Here is a 12,392-nt window from a genome sequence, read left to right as displayed (position 1 = left end):
GGGGTGCGGGGTGACGAGGGGACCAGACCCCAAAATGGAAGGATCCGTCACCAAAACAATTGCTTGGTCAAGACCTCTAATTTTTCTTCCCTTTCAGCCCAGGGCCTCAGCCTCGGCGCCCGCAGAGGGTCCCCCTGGCCTCCTGGTGCTGGGTTTCTGGTTTTAGGGACATCCCCGACAGAAGGGTCCGGAAGTAGGCGCCCCCCCAGACGCCTAGCTGCCGCCGCACAAAATCACACCCGGACACCCCTGGGGTGAAACTGACCAAAACTTGTCGTGGGGTGCAACTGACAGAGGTTGGTGGCAAAGAAAAGTTCCTGGTGATCGTTGCCAAGGGGACCCTTGGCTTCCTGGTTGCCGTGACAACCGGGGAGTCCCGGCGACAGCTCTCAACAATGGGGCACCCGCAGGAGTGCCCGGGCTGTTCTGAGGTCTGCGAGGTTCTCCCGCCCATCGCCCATCGCTCTTGGGCTCTTGGCTTTCCGCAGCCTCTCCTTCTCGGATTCAACACGGCAGGGATTGAAAAACTACCTCCTTTTGAAACGCAAGAGAACATTGAGATTTAGTGCGGTCTCTGAGGGTGGGCTCAGGTCTGGAGCAAAAGCCCTCACTTGGAGTTGATGACTGTGACCTCCGAGGGGTGCGCCCAGGGACGCTTTCATCCAAGCCCGAACCCCCATATTCTCAGCCAGCATCCTGGGACTCCGGGAGGGCTGCGTCTCTGTCTCTGTCTCGCATATACTGTTCACCCCAATCCGCTTTGGAGGCTCCCCGAGTACCTCCACGCAGCCCTTTCTCCGCCTGGATTAACATCTCAATGGAAGGAGGAAGGTCAGGAACTAGACATTTGTGGCTTCTGTGTGGGCAAGGCCTTACCGAGAGAAAGAATACATGATACCCCTTTTAGAGGGAACATTTTCCGTTGTGGGTGTAATATAAACAACATTAAAATAGCCCATTGGCCTCCATCGCTTTCTGCTTGAACCTGCAGGGGAAAATACCCATCTCTCTTCTGGGATGGGCAGCACACCATACAGACGGCTTTTCCATGTCCATTTTTCAGGCAGCAAGCTCTGAGAAAGAGCCAGGGCACTGACCGGCCTGGAGGCCATGGAGGGAGCTAGAGAGACGGGGTGGGGGTGGAGGGCGGCTCAGAGAGAAGCAACCAGGGCCTGTGCCGGCGGAGACCTATGCCTGCAAGTTTGGGTCCAGGGTGACTCGTCCTCTGGGGTCCTCCCTTCTTGGTTCAGTCTCTGCAGGGGATGCCTGACCGTCTTCAGGCTGGTCAGAAAAGAGAACTTAACTCCTGCCTCTCAGCGTCCATGGGGGCATCTAACGTCCCCCTACAGCTCCCAGCTGGCTCGTCAGTGCCTCCATCCACCCCTTTCCAGGCTGAGCCAGGAGGCCGCCCCTCTTCCTCGCCAGCATTTTGCATGACTGTTTCCAGAAAAGTCCTGCCTGATTCCCCCGTAGCCCACGATGCGGAAAGTGTGAGTATTTGAAGCTCAATGATCACTAGCCTTTGAGGTTTCAACGATAGCTAACATTTAGCGCCGGCCAGAGCTGTGCTAAGGTGGTTTCACTCGCGTTTATCTCTAAAAAGCTCGATGAGGGGGGTCTGGCCACAGCGACCCTCTGGTGGGATTTGAACCCAAGCGGTCTGACTCCAGGAGCCTGGGGAGCAACTCTCTTACAAAACGGAGTGGGGGAAGGGAGGAGGTCCGTTCAACTGTGGGAGCATTTTGACGCATCTAAAAGCACCTTCAGTGAAACTAAGGTCAGGCCTCCAGCCCCTCTCCGCACTCCCTCGGAGGGAGCAGAAGAGGGCTTGTGTGGACATATAGACCCAGATTGGGGAGACCGAGCAGGATGGGAGAGAGAGAGAGAGGTGCTGACACTTTCTTTGAACCTCAGCGTTCTGTTCCTGGCCCTGTTCTGTTCTCAGATTCTCAGTTGCAGCCCGTATTTATCCCTCAAGCCTCAAGCCAGGACACCCTGGAGGGAAGTAGGGGGGACTGGGGAGAGGAAGAGACATGTGTGGCTCTGTTTTAAAAAAAATAAATAATTGGGTTCAGAGAGGGTGAAGGCTCGCTCGGGTCACACAGCTTCCGCAGAAATACACCCAGGCTCCCCGCCATTCTCTAGGCTCTGCGCCTTCAACTAGAGCCTGAAAGGGGACCTGAGTCGCTCCCCAGAAGCGGAGAATGCCTGGGTGGGTGTGGCTGAGTCCCCCATGGGCGCTCCTTGAAGGCAAGGGCTTGTCAGGGGGGAGCCTCTAGGACACCCAGCCCTCAGGGTGGAGAGGGCCGGCCAGGCATGGCCCTTCCTTCTCTGTCTTCCCTGCAGTACTTCTGGGTGGCTACGGAGTCTGGAGTCCTGGGGCCTCCAGGTCCCACTGGCAGGTCTCAGGAAGGTCCCAAGCCTTTTAGGGGCTCCAGATCCAGTCCTAGAAACCTGATGTCGGTCCTGAGGCCTCCCCAGGGGTAGCCTTTCGCTTCTCTGCTTCTAGACCCTTCCTCTTCTTGCCATCTGTTTGTCCCTGTGCCCACTCTGCCCAGGCAAGCCCCTGGCTGCCACGCTTGAGTTAGGAAGGGAAGGACTTGTCTAGAAGGTAGGACTCTGAGGCCCAAAGCCTAAGAGGGGCACCCCCAAAGGGAGGCTCAAGGGGGTCCCCACTCTCTGCAGTTTCCTCCATCTGGCACCTGCCGGCCCCTTGGCGTTCTAGGGACTGAGTCTTCCCGCCCCCACCCCAGCAAAATTTGCCACCTCTCCAGATGCCCCTCCCACCCCTCCCTGCCCTCAGGATGCTGACACACAGACTGGGCTGCTCCCCTTTCCCTGTTCCTCCCGGACCTCTCAAAGGCCAGGTCCTCACCACCAACATCTTTCCCAATGCCCCATTTGCCGCCCCTCCCAGTCCCCCCACTCCTCCCCGACATCCCAGTCCCGGTATCCATCTCCTGTAACAAAGCTGGAGGGTCAGCTGTCCACCTGGGCACACGGCTCTGTGTCTCCCTCTGTGTGACTGAATAGGACATTATCCTGTCTCTCTGCATCACATCTTCGCCTTTGAGGAGATACTGTGTCTCTGCTGTTATGTTAGTGTGTGTGTGTGTGTGTGTGTGTGTGTGTGTGTGTGTGTGTGCATGCACATGCGTGGTCATGTCCTTCAATTATATATATATTTTTTTCTGTCTATCCCCTTACCCCCTTACAGGAAAACACCTGCAGGGCCACGCCACCCGCGCCCCGAGGGGATGGTGCAACCCGCGTAGGTGTGGGTGTCCCTGCGTGATGCTCCGTGTGTGGACAGCCTTCTGGGTCCAGGGGCGTCCTGGGCTCATAACCCAGGGAATGTTCAGCTCCCCTCCATTTTTATTGACCGCTTTTATGATTATTATTTTTACCAACAGCTCTAAGTGGAGGCCTGCAGGCCTGGGCCCCCTGGAAGGCAGCTGAAATTCTGCCATTCAGAGGGGCGCCCACGAGGCAGCTGGGCCCCCAGAGTCTATATTTAGAAACAAATTCCGCAGTCAGTTCCTGGGAACCGGGCGAGAGGTGCCTGGGAGTGGAGGGAATTCCCCTGTCCGTCCACCCTCCTTGTGCTCAGGGGAAGCCCCCAGACCCTTGGCAGGTTGGAAGTGTCAGGTGCGAGAAACGTACCCCGAAACGCACCTTGACAGTGGGAGGAGCAGGGCTGGGGCTGTTAAGACACAAACACGCTAGGCCTCCTGGCCCACAGGGCACCCCACTTGTGCCCACACCCCCTGGACACACCTCCAGGGATCTTCTCAGCCCCCCCGGGGGGGGGACAGGGCTGGCTCTCAATTGTCACTATGTTTACTTCTTGGGGTCCAGTGGTGTAGATGGGCAGGTCTGACCTTGCCCCTGAGTCCAGCCTGGCGGGCTCCCTCTGGTAGATCTGATCCCTACAGCCCTGCAGACACCAGGGGGAGACTGGAGGGGTGGCAGGTGACTTGCCCAAAGCCTTCTGGGCCCAGGAGGGAGCACGGCGCTCACCTGGCCACTGAGCCAGTCCTTCCGAAGGCCCCTCCAGCCCCAAAAGTCGTTTCTGGAGGAAGTCAGCCCCATGGTGCCCTGGAGGAAGTCACCTTTCCCCGAGCCCAGTGGCCTGGCCCCCCACTGATGCCACTCGCTGGCAGGGCACGCTGTCTCCAAGAGCTCAAGCAGTAAGATGTCCCAGACCCAGCCACCTGGGTGCCACTCCCAGCACACGCGGCCATGCACGGCCTGCTACTGCGGGTACTGGCCAGACAGTCCTGTCTCACGCACACACACAGCCACACAAGCACGGCGGGCACAGCCATCCACCACATACCTTGGGACGGCGACTCGCACACGTGGCCCTTGTCAAATCCGGCATCGCTCACGCACATCCTCCCCCGACACAAGTCCCCCAGATACGCCAATGTCCCATCACACGCACGCCATCTCCCACTCATTGCCACACAAGGGCACCCCGAGTCAGACCACACACACTGGTGGTCACATACCACCATCTGCAAACTCAGGTCTGCACCTACGTTCATGCGGATGTGAACTCGGTTGCAAGGACAATGGCCAACGGTGGCACCAGCCCACAGCCACGCCCAGAGCGCCCCACACGCAATGACGACCCTTCCCCCAGAGCCCCCCACACCAGCCCGCCTGCCAGGGCGCACGCTCTCATGCACAGGTGCATTGACATCGGCTCGGTCGTGATTCGCACTTGGTCCCCAGGTCCACGACCCACCCAGCAGTCCCCACGCAGCCTGGACCCTCACATCTCCCTTGCTGCAGTTGCGCAAATAGCATTCAGAGGGCCCGGAAGATGTCCTGGGGGGGGGGTGCCACCAGGGGTCATTCTCTGAGGCCCAGCGGGGCTCCTCTGGAGGGAGCCCTTGCTCCAACAGCCCCACCCAGTCTGCACGTCACCAGTTCCAGAGGAGGAAGGACGGGCAGGTGCTGCAGCAGGTCACCTCTCCCAGCCACGCCCTGCAGAGCCCCCCAGGGCTTTGTCCCAGAGGGCGGGACCCTCCCTAGTGAGCCCTTCCTGCTAACTAGTCCAGCTCTAATTTTACATGTGGGGAAACTGAGGATAAGGGCTCCCCAGTGGCTCTGTCGGTTAATCGTCAGACTTCGGCTCAGGTCATGATCTCATGGTCTGTGAGTTCGAGCCCTGCATTGGGCTCTGTGCTGACAGCTCGGAGCCTGCTTCAGATCCCCTGTCCCCTTTTCTCTCTGCCCTCCCCCACTTGCGCTCCCTCTCTATTTCTCTCTTTCTCTCCCTCTTTCTCTAAAAAATAAACATTAAAGGAAAGTCTGAAGATAAAACACCAACTCCTTCTCATATATTTTAGGCCTTGCACGAGCCTGCCCCTGCCTGCCCCTCCCACCTCATCTCCTGACCTCCTTTCTTCATCCACATCCCATCCACCTTCTCTGCTCTTCATTCGTGCCAACCTTTGTTCCCACCCCAGGGCCTTTGCACATGCTCTTCCAGCTGCCCACCCCCCGCAGCTCGCCTCATGGCCATGCCTCCTATCATTTTTGTCATGGGCCTGTTCATTATCTGTCTTCACCTTAGAAGCTGGTTCCCAAGGGATCCAGTGGTGTAGACTGGCTGCCTCACCCGGAGCAGCTCCTGACCTTGTCCCCCAAGGGCATCTCTGCTGAGGACGGAGATCATGGTGCCCATCCCATTCACATAGTCGATGCTAGATAAATACTTGCTGAATAAAGCATATGAAGGTGTTAAACAGGCCCAGAGTCAAAGATGTGAAAGCCGAGACGGACTGCACATGAGGAGTCAGTGAAGGATACAGGACCATATCTGCTTCACGCAACAACATAAGGAAAGAGGTCTGCATGGGGGTGAGTTCAGAGGGGGGTAAAACCTGCAGCGTATTATTGGCTTTCTGAGCCTTGAAGCCCTGAAATGCTTCCTCTCCCCCTGCCCCCAATGCCCCCCCCCCCGCCCCTCCTCTGGGCCTTCCTTCTGTCCGCCCTTCTATCTGTTCCCAGGAGCCAGCAGAGTGAAAGTGGTCTTTTTATAGGCTGATAAAAACCGGGCTTATCTAGAAAGCTTTGTCCCATCTCTCCAAGTGTCCCTAACTGGTCCCCACTGCCCTCCCCACCAGGGCTGCAGACACCGTCCTGCCTTCTGGCCTCTGCCCCACTCCCCAGCGCCCTTCCCTTCAGGCAGGGCTGCCCCACAGGAAAACCGCTGTCAGGAGGGCTTTTGTGGGATCGGGGTGGGGGGCCCTGCGAGAGGAGATGGGGACCAGGGGTGGTGTTGGGGGAGGGGCCTGGACTTCTCCAAGTGGGTTTGCTATGCCACTACTTAATGATGCCAAATATATTAAATTCTATACTCTAGCAGCCTCTTAAATCCGTTTATGGCCCAGGCTAAACCCTGGGCTATAATAATAATAATACAAATAAAAGAAAGGATTTAGGTCGCTCGGGTGCGTTCCCATCACCAGCAGAAAAGAAAGAACCGTTTCGTTTCTAGCTGACCTTGCTGGCCGGTCGCCCACCCTGTGACCTCCCGTTTCCGGGGGCGGGGGGTGGGGTGGGAGGGTTCCCAGGGGCAGGGAGCAAGAGAACCGGGTTCTTTGCAGGATAGAATCAGGAAGCCGAGGGAAATGTCCACTTAAAAGAAACATTTGCTGGACTTTTCTCCGAGCCACGTTTCCAGATCCATCCCTTCATTTCTCTTTGGGCCCCTGGAGAAGGACTTCCTTACTACAGTACGAGAAGGAACGGGGACTGGGAGTTGAGGAGAGAGCAACCGTCTGGGGCAGAAAAGGCCTCTGGCAGCAGCTCTCACGGTGGTTCTCCAGCCCCTGGGTATTGTCACGGGTTCAGGTCCCGACCCTGCCACTTCTGACTTGTGTGAACTGAGCAAGCCTCTTCGCCTCCCCCGGCCTCAGTGTCTCCATCTGTGCAAGGGGTCTCATAAGAACACCAGCCTCAGTGGTACTTGTGCGAGAAAAAGAAATGATCTATCTAAACGTCTGGCCCAGGCTTATAGTAATAAACGTACAGGTGAGGCGCCACGCACGGGCTGAGGAACGTGACCCCCTCGTGGCGAGTGTCGGGGCTGCCTGAAGGCACATCGCTGGGGCGAGAAGAGGAGGGAGGGGAGGTCAGGGGCCGGCCTCAGCAGCCTCCCGTGTACCTGGGCCCTGGTGAGCAGTAGCGCCCCCACTGGCATCCGGAAGGAAGAGCCAGGCCTCCTCTGACTGGGGTTTCTGGGGCACAGGATGCAGGACCAGGGCAGGAGATCGAGGTAAGAATTGCTCAGGGCCTGGTTGGAAGGGTCTGGGGAGCCCTGGCCTCAGTTCCTGGGGTGGGAGGGGGAGGGAAAGAGAGCAACCCTCCTTTTGTGGCTTCGGTATCCCGAGGCAGGGTCCCTCCCTGTGCTACTACAGCACCCCTGCAGCCCTGCCAAGGACCCGAGTTGTAACCAGTGACTCCCAGGTCTGGCTGCGCTGGGAGAGAGCGCTCCTGTCCACTCCCCAGCTCCCGGCGCAGGAAGAAACGTCCACTGTGAACAGCTTGGAAGATTCAATGGAGCCGGGCCCTCTGGCTTTGGGTGTCAACAAAGCCAAGTCCGGGGCTAGGAGTGAGAGTATTCCATTTCTCGGAGAGCTGGGGTACAATGCTCACTTCCTGGGTGCCCCCCTCATCAGGAAAAGAGATTGGGGGCTTAGGGAAGCTTGTGCATGTAATGGCCCAATTTATTTTTTTTTAATGCTTATTTATTTTTTAGAGAGTGCCAGTGGAGCAGGGGTAGAGAGAGAGGGGGACACAGAATCTGAAGCAGGCTCCAGTCTCCGAGCTGTCAGCACAGAGCCGAAGCAGGGCTCAGACCTGCAAACCATGAGATCATGATCTGAGCGGAAGTCAGACGCTCAACCGACTGAGCCACCCAGGAGCCCCTAATGACCCATTTTAGCGCCTCCCTGTATTCACACCTTTGCATGGCTGCCGCCCACATGGAGTCTGGACCCAGCCTCGGCCCCCTGCCGAGGCCAATGGCACAGTAACACAGGGGACATCTTATGCGTTTCTTGTCCCCTCTGCCAGCTTGGTGCAAAGATGGGGCCCGCCTGGCAGAGGATGAGACACACCGCCCAGTTAGCCAGCTGGTCCAGCCGGAGCCCTACGTAAGACAGTCCGGCCCAGCCCACCTCGCTGGCTGCCACTGACCACAAACACCTGGGTGAACCCCACCTGACAGACCCATCCAGGTCCCCCAGACTCACAGGAGCAAAATGGAGCATGGCCGTTGAAGCGTCCTGTGTGGTGGTCGCTTGTTACGTGGCATTACCGTGACAGTAACTGATACACACACCTGATCTGAATCCAGCCCCGACTATCCCCACCTTCCCGTTTTTGCCCAGGAAGGAGTTTTAAGGTTCCAGCTGCGCAATTTCAGGCCCAGGGTTAGATTCCCTGGGGTGGTTATTTAAAACATCAGAAATAGTTTGGTGCATCTGGCTCCAAACCAGGGAAACTAGTGTGGACAGGCGAGGAGTGAGGGAGAACTCTGTAAGGCCAGGTCTACATGACACCAATCTCCTGGTTCATTAAAAACACACAGATCTGGGTTGAGTGAGGCAGGAACTCGTGAGCTGCTTCTGAGAATAACTTCAGCTTTTTCCTAACACGGGCTGCCAGGTCACAGAACCCGTTTTCCTTGGGAAATAACCCCTTCTTTACTCCTCTCACCCCAGAGATGGCCAATTAGCATATTCCATCTCTCAACCACAACGATTGGTCAACCGCAGGCACGTGCCCAAATCGTATCCAATCAGAGGACTTTTGCCAGAAATACAGGAAGAGGCCTATTTCTACGCACTGGCGGGTCTGAGGGAAGCTTGTTGCTGATCTCCACCATCAGACAGGAGGCTGCCCAAACGGGCAAGGGCTCTGACATCCCCAAGACTCCGTTTTCTCACGTATAAAAAGAGGTTAATAATTGCGTTCCCTTATAAAATTTTCGCGAGGGTTTTGTGAGATAATCAATGAAAAGCACCCGGCGAGGAATCTATAAGTATTCGATGTGGTGATGAATTTGGTGCCATCACTGGGCCAGATGAGCATCCGATATTTAACCAGTAACTAAAAATGAGCAGACACCTAGACGTGTCTCTCTGATGCTTTCCACGCGCACGTGGATGCTGGCAACTATATCTTACAGCATTTCCTCCAAGAAGCGCTTGTAAAAATGCAAGCGGGTCCTTCCACGCGAAGAGAATCCCAACTCCAATGGGGCATGTTCTTTGGCTTGCTCTAGGGTCGGTAGTGGGAAATGAGCCACCCTGACCTCTCCCCGGTCACCAAAGGCACACACGTGGTCCCTGGAGGAGTCACTGCCCTCAGTGTGCATCCGCGGGGTTTGGACTAAGTTTACGCTCAGGACAGTCCTCAGTGTCTCCCTTCCTGCAGGGCTGGGGGGCGCCTGTAACAAAGCACCACAGACTGCGTGGCTCTAACAACAGAAATTCATCGTTTCCCAGTTCTGGAGGCTCCGCTGAAATCAAGGTGCCAGCAATGGTGTCCGGCTTTGTGGTCGTCCAGCGTCCAAATGTCCTGTTTGTATGGGTAGCAGTGTATTGGATTCGGACCCACCCTAATGACCTCTTTTAACTTAATTACCACCATAAAGACCTCTCTCCAGGGGTGCCTGGGTGGCTCGGTCAGTTAAGCATTCAACTTGAGTGGGGGGTGGGAGGCAAGGTCATAATCTCAAGGTTGACGGCTCTGTGCTGACAGCCCAGCCTGGAGCCTGCTTCAGATTCTGTGTCTCCCTCTCTCTGCTCTGCTCCTTACTCTTTCTCTCTCTGTCTCTCAAAAATAAATATTTAAAAAAAAAAGATTCTCTCTCTCTGTCTCCCTCTCCCTCTCCCTCTGTCCCTTCCCCTCTATCTCTCTAAAATAAATAAGGAAATAAAAATAAATATACTCCAGATCTCTTATTTTCAATAATCCAAGAAGGATTCCTTCAATCCACCCCCCCCACACCTGCCCAGCTTTATTTGCTCATAGCAGCCTTAAGTTGCAAGGCCAGAGAGTATAATTATTTTTCTTGACATCTGGAGAACTAGACGAACAGAATGGTGGAGTGGTCTGCCTAGGGCCACACAGCAGCCGTCCGCTGGCCCAGAATGGCCCAGTTCTGTGCTGAAGTCTCTGCTTCATTGTGCCTCCTCTGGCCTGTTTGGTGTGGTTTGATATAAATATTTGGGGCGCCCCTGGGGGCTCCATCAGTTAAGCATCGGACTTCTTCTCAGGTCATGATCTCAAAGTTCATGGGTTCAAGCCCTGCATCGGGCTCTGTGCTGACAGCTCAGAGCCTGGAGGCTGTTTCAGATTCTGTCTCGCTCTCTCTCTGCCCCTCTCCCGCTCACATTCTCTCTGTTTCTGTCTCTCAAAAATAAATAAACATTAAAAAAAAAAAAAGACCTCTCTCCAAATAGAGTAACACTGAGATATATACACTGGGAGTTAGGACTTGAAGGTAGGAATCCGGAGCGGGGGACAACTGCCCTTGTAACAGGCAGGTGTATCCTCTGTCCCTGCCCACGGGGCCCGTCCAGACATGCGGGACAGTGCCAGCGTCCGGACACCTGAAGTCGGCAGCCATGGTGGGTCACAGGGAGGTTATGAGGGCAGAGCCCGCCTGGGGGGCATTCTGGGTCCACCTCTTGCCATGGGCCCCGGATGAATTTCTTATTCTCTCTGAGCCTCACCTTCCTCATCTGTAACATGAGCTTCCTGGGAAAGGGAAGAATTCGAGGAAGCTACTTCGGGGAAACAAAGGTGCCTGGCATGTCGCTGGTGTGGTTTACACTACAGAGATCTGAGTTCAAGTCTGGACACTTGTAACTGACAGTTACAGATCACGTGGCCTTGGAAGATTAACAAACTCTGAGCCTCGGCGTCTTCATTAAAATCAAGATAATTTCAGGATTGACCTTAGGATGTTAGGGAGATAGTTAAATGACTATCTAAATAATATGTGTCACCTACATGGGCGCCTGGGTGGCTCAGGCAGTTAAGCATCTGACTTGGGCTCGGTCATGATCTCACAGTTAGTGAGTTCAAGCCTCATGTTGGGCTCTGTGCTGACAGCTCAGAGCCTGGAACCTGCTTCGGATTCTGTCTCCCTCTCTCTCTGCCCATCCCCACCTCTCAAAAATAAACAAACATTTAAAAAATTAGAAAAAAAAAGATAATTTCAGGATTCACCTTATCATATTAGGGAGAGAGTTAAATGACTATCTAAATAATATGTGTCACCTATATGGGTGCATGGGTGCCTCAGTCGGTTAAGCATCTGACTCTTGATTTCAGCTCAGGTCATGATCTCACAGTTTGTGAGATCAAGCCCCCATATAGGGCTCTACACTGACAGCATGGAGCAGCTTGGGATTTATTCTCTCTTTCTCTCCCTCTCTCTCTCTCTGCTCCCGCCCCCAAAATAAATAAACTTTTAAAAATATGTGTCACCTACACACACCTAAGTAAAATATATCACCCACGTTTCTGAGACCCACTGAACGCTCCGTAACTGTTGGTGATTCCCTATCACCCCTTCTCCCCCTCCCCCCAGTGCCTGCTTTCATCCTAGGTGTGAAGAATGGCTTACGTATACATCCACACTTCAGAGGACTCCTTCCTCGGAGCTGAGCCCCGCTGGGCAAGACAAATTACCCAAAATTTCTGCTGCAGACCCCTCCACTCAAGTCTCTAGGGAAAGATTGGACACATTTCTTTGGAAAGAGGAAACTTCCAGATGAGACATCAGCTCGGGCTGCATTCCCAAAGGCAGTGTCTGTAAAGTGGTGGTGGACCCCAGGGGGACTGGAAAGTGTAAAAGCCCAAGAGAGGGGCACCTGGGCGGCTCAGTCGGTTAGGCGTCCGACTTTGGGTCAGGTCATGATCTCCCAGTCCATGGGTTTGAGCCCTGCGTTGGGCTCTGTGCTAACAGCTCAGAGCCTGGATCCTGCTTCACAGATTCTGTGTCTCCCTCTCTCTCTGCCCCTCCCCCACTTTGCTGTGTCTGTCTCTGTCTCTCAAAAATAAATGTACATTTAAAATAAATAAGTAAATAAATAAATAAATAAATAAATAAATAAATAAAAGCTCAAGAGCAGGGCTGTAGGTTCGAACACCCGGAATAGCTGGGCGCTGTTTCATGAGGGCACAGCCGCCGGCTGTGTTTCCATCACTCACCCACCCCCACTCTTGTAGCTCAAGAAGTGGCCGTGCCTCATCTATATGAAGAGACAGTGAGTGAATCTGTGTTGACCCATCTCTCCCAAGAGGCATCTATAATTTGCTTGGAACAACTTACTTTAATGAAAGAAGATGTTTGT

The 12,392-nt window shown here is 54.9% G+C and overlaps 1 long non-coding RNA gene across 1 annotated transcript; it reads left to right on the top strand.

Annotated features, from left to right (window-relative positions):
• Positions 1 to 2,020, top strand: LOC115278373. The gene is made up of 3 exons (XR_003902848.1): positions 1 to 831; positions 1,392 to 1,490; positions 1,946 to 2,020. It is a non-coding gene; the product is annotated as an uncharacterized LOC115278373 (long non-coding RNA).
• The last annotated feature ends 10,372 nt before the right edge of the window (positions 2,021 to 12,392 follow it).

The sequence above is a fragment of the Suricata suricatta genome, chromosome 14, assembly GCF_006229205.1.
Source record: "Suricata suricatta isolate VVHF042 chromosome 14, meerkat_22Aug2017_6uvM2_HiC, whole genome shotgun sequence".
In the NCBI taxonomy this organism is placed as follows: domain Eukaryota; kingdom Metazoa; phylum Chordata; class Mammalia; order Carnivora; family Herpestidae; genus Suricata; species Suricata suricatta.
Note: the sequence above shows the minus strand (reverse complement) of the source record. Positions and strands in the feature narration are given on the sequence as shown.